At 30.0% G+C, this 4,283-nt stretch overlaps 1 long non-coding RNA gene across 3 annotated transcripts; it reads right to left on the minus strand.

Moving 5' to 3' along the window:
- Nucleotides 1-671: 671 nt before the first annotated feature.
- LOC127127023 (uncharacterized) lies at nucleotides 672-2,861 on the minus strand. Of its 3 annotated transcripts, none has more exons than XR_007805193.1 (6): nucleotides 2,527-2,861; nucleotides 2,294-2,385; nucleotides 2,052-2,182; nucleotides 1,857-1,966; nucleotides 1,663-1,785; nucleotides 672-888 (listed from the first exon to the last, which is right to left on the minus strand). It is a non-coding gene; the product is annotated as an uncharacterized LOC127127023 (long non-coding RNA). The 3 variants fall into 3 exon arrangements; XR_007805194.1 differs by having other exon boundaries at nucleotides 672-903; nucleotides 1,658-1,785; nucleotides 2,527-2,860; XR_007805192.1 differs by having other exon boundaries at nucleotides 672-903; nucleotides 2,527-2,856.
- Nucleotides 2,862-4,283: the final 1,422 nt, after the last annotated feature.

The raw sequence follows: 4,283 nt of genomic DNA on the forward strand, positions 1-4,283 counted from the left end.
ACAAACCATTCAACTTTCATTCATTAATCCATTCATGTAGAATTTAATCCAATTTAATTCAAAACATTACATACACATCAAAGGGTTTCATTTGTTTTTTTAAGTGCATTTCCACATCGATCATTTCAAATCCATTTTTGGGAACTTTTCAACTAACATTTGTGAACATTTCAATCAAAACATTTTCAATTTGATTTTCAAAGAGAAATTTTCCAAATTTACATTTGTGAAAATTTTAATTAATTTTCTTAAATCCATTCAATTAATACTTTAAGAAAACCTTTGCTAGCATCCAAAATTCTATTTAAAATTCATTCTAACATTTGAGTCTATCACAAACTTAAAACCATTTGATTAAATCCAATAGTTTTCAAAGTCAATCACAAGCTAATTAAATCTCAATTCCGTAAAATCCACATATTCATGATTATTTCTACATTTAACATTACATCCCATTACACCATACAAATACATACACCGAATTACAACAAAAATTACGTATATTACATTTTTACATTTTTTCAATTCACAAAGTCCATTCTTTTTGTCTCACATCATTTTCAGATTTTTCAAACCACTTGGAACGGTGTTCATTTGCTACCTTTTAAACTAAGTCCATTCCAACTTTCATTCTTTTTCATTAGGATCACATATTCATCATGCCACCTTCATTCAAAGCCCACTGCATTGAAACCATACAATTTTCAATTCCAACTATAATATTCAATTACACCATTCAAATTCCATTTAACCCAATTACATCTGTATACAAGGTTTTCAATCAAAAAATACACAAAACCCGCAATCTACAATTCCTAGCCAACTCCAAAGAAAGCTTTATAATACATCATTAAGCCTTTCAACCTTCTTTGATGGCAAACCAACACCCTGCCAAGAAAAAACCTGCAGTACATAATTAGCACATCAGTTCATAACTAGCAATCGGTCCAGCATAACCTGCACCAAATCAAGCAAAAACGACACAATCCATTTTGTCAACAACATAACCACATACTCCAAAACCATTTATAAGAAATTAACCATTCATACAATACACAAATCAATCCATACACAATTCCACACACCAATTCAAACATACAAATATCCCATGCTCAATTCACTATACAGTCCAATCCAAAGCATTCAATTAAATTTCACATCAAATCCCAATTCCAATCCAATTCAACATAGTCAATGACAATCCAAATCCTACACTAATTTAAGCATCAATCCAATTCCATAAGACAAGTCCATAAGCATTAATCTAATTCCACAAGACAAGCTCAAATCCAATTCCACAACTCATTGCATATCATACCAATTTGAATAAACTCATGACAATACACAAATCAATCCATACACAATTCCACACACCAATTCAAACATACAAATATCCCATGCTCAATTCACTATACAGTCCAATCCAAAGCATTCAATTAAATTTCACATCAAATCCCAATTCCAATCCAATTCAACATAGTCAATGACAATCCAAATCCTACACTAATTTAAGCATCAATCCAATTCCATAAGACAAGTCCATAAGCATTAATCTAATTCCACAAGACAAGCTCAAATCCAATTCCACAACTCATTGCATATCATACCAATTTGAATAAACTCATGACAAAAAAAAACTCAGCCAAATGATATCCACCTAACCTCCAACAGCATGATTCAAAGCCACAACCTGAATCCGCCCTTACTAATTGGTTGGTTAACCTCCATACAAAACCGAAAACTCCATAGCAGCCTCTAACATAACTTCCAAGGCAAATGGTTAACCTGCACGGTATGAACAAAATCAATTGAAATCAAGAAAACTAACCGCACCCAAAAAGAACTTCTTCTCAAACCTGAGTTTGATCACAGCAAAACAGTTTCACATCCTCAACCGAACCAGAAGCGGATCTAAGAACTTCATCCACACTAGAACTCCACCCTAGGATTTCCATAACAAAAACACCTACATAAGAAAACGCAAAACAGAAGAATTCAACTTCAATCCATTTTTACCAGAGAAGTTTATCCATTTTAGTGACAGTATATACCTTTTTTCAAAGCACATTACTTTTAAAGCTGCATATCTCTTGCTGTGATGATTCAGAAACGCTGTGCTATAGCCTGTATCACAAAGTAGAAGAAGAAATCTGTAAACCACTCATGAAGGTTCTGGTTTTCACTGCAAGAAAAACAAAGTAAACTAGCAAGGCATTAAAATTCAAAAATATCCCAAAAAGAATTGAGACAAAGTTAGAGCGAGAAAGGGTGAGAAAGGGTAGGTTCACGTTACCGTTCCAGAACAAGCATCAAAGTGGCAGAACAAATTCTGAGCATACTGAAAGGGTTTCGCAGAGATACCTGTTTCGATCTCCATAAGCCAACCTGAAAACCCTAGGTAGTGAGTATAAAAAGATCGAAGAGGAGGCGAACAGAAAAGGAGGAGGCGACCACAACGAAAACCCTAATCTCTAAAAACGGCGAAAACCCTAGAGCTAGGAAATTTGAGCGGCGAAAGAGGAGAACCTTAAAAAGAAAACTTTGAGGCGAAGAAGGAAGATCCAAGCCTCGCCGTCGCCGCCGAACCACTGCCGAAGGTGAGTGTTCTTATTTGATTCTCTTTAAAACCTTGGTTTTGCGTTTAGAGTGAGATTGAGAGTAGTATCGCAAGGTTAGTATGAGCGCTGGAGAGTGACGAGAGTGAGGGAGAGGGTTGCGAAAATTTTGAGAGTGAGGGAGTGGGAGAGTTTTTGCGTGAAGGCGATGAATGAATTGCTGGGTTCCGTTACCGTTTTCTCTCATATTCCGTTTCATTTTATTTCTTTCTTAAAGAATAAGCATTTAAAACAAACTACTCCCTGCACCCTTGCAGATAGGGGCCGGTACCCCCGTCCATTGCAAAAGCCTATTGTTCTTTTTCGCTTTTGATTGGAAATTTAGAATATTTCTTAATTATATAGTAAGTTAATTAGGAATATTAGGTAATTAGTTTAGAATATTAATTAGAGATTTGGATTAATTGGATGAGTTTTAGGATATAATTAGAAATTTAAAATTAGATTAGGTTAATATTAGATTTAGATTAGAATAATATTAGTTTAGAATATTAGATTTTTTAGATCATAATTAGGAGTTAATTACTTTAATGTTTTAGAATATTAAGAAATATTAGAAATATTATTGAGAATATTATAGATAATTAGGAGTTAATCGAATTAATTAGGATCTTTAATTTTGATTAGCTTAATTAGGTTTAATTAGAAATATTAAAATTAACTAGATTAGGATTTTAGAAATAATCAGATTTAGTTTAGGATGTAGAATATTAAAATGAGTTTAGGATTTAATTGATTTTCATGAAATAGAAGTTTAATTCAATATTAACCATAATTATGAATTGACGGTTTTACCCCTAGACTTAGGAATAGGCAAGTTTTTTATATCTTTTATAATTTCTTACTATAACTTACAAAAAAATCTTTTCTTAAACAAACTCGAAAGAAGATGACCATTCGAATCTTGCATTCCGGTGGGAACCCTCAAATACTAGGTCATAAGCCTTGCATTTTCGATTAACCGTTTATTTTATTTTCTTTGTTTCTTAAAACATTTAAATCAACTTATTCTTTTGCTATTTTTTAAAAATAAAAATAAATAGATAAATACATATAAGTCATATTAATAAAAATTACAAAAAGAGTTTTTTATTTATTATTTTGTATTTTAGATTATGTTATAAAATATTTAAAAAGTTAATTTAGTTATTTTCATTATTATTATTAGATTATGTCATAAAAATAAAAAATAAATCAAATATAACATTTATTTTCTTTTAATTTTAGATTATATCATGAAAATTTCCAAAAAAGAGTTTATCATTTATTTTCTTTTAATTTTAGATTATATCATAAAATTTCCAAAAAAAGAGTTTACCATTTATTTTATTTTTAATTTTAGATTATATCATAAAATTTCCAAAAAAGAGGTTACCATTTATTTTATTTTTAATTTTAGATTATGTCATAAAAATATTCCAAAAAGAGCTTACCATTTATTTTCTTTCAATTTTAGATCATCTAGTAGAAACTTCAAAAAAAAAAAACCTACCATTTATTTCTCTTTAATTTTAGATCATGTCATAAAATTCCAAAAATAATAAGTTTACCATTTATTTTATTTTAGTTTGAGATCATGTTATAAAAATCATTAAAAATTAATTTAGTTATTTTCATCATTAGTTTTAGATCATGTTATAAAAATGATTAAAAAAATTAATTTAGTTG

Source organism: Lathyrus oleraceus, chromosome 3 (genome assembly GCF_024323335.1).
Source record: "Lathyrus oleraceus cultivar Zhongwan6 chromosome 3, CAAS_Psat_ZW6_1.0, whole genome shotgun sequence".
Taxonomy (NCBI): domain Eukaryota; kingdom Viridiplantae; phylum Streptophyta; class Magnoliopsida; order Fabales; family Fabaceae; genus Lathyrus; species Lathyrus oleraceus.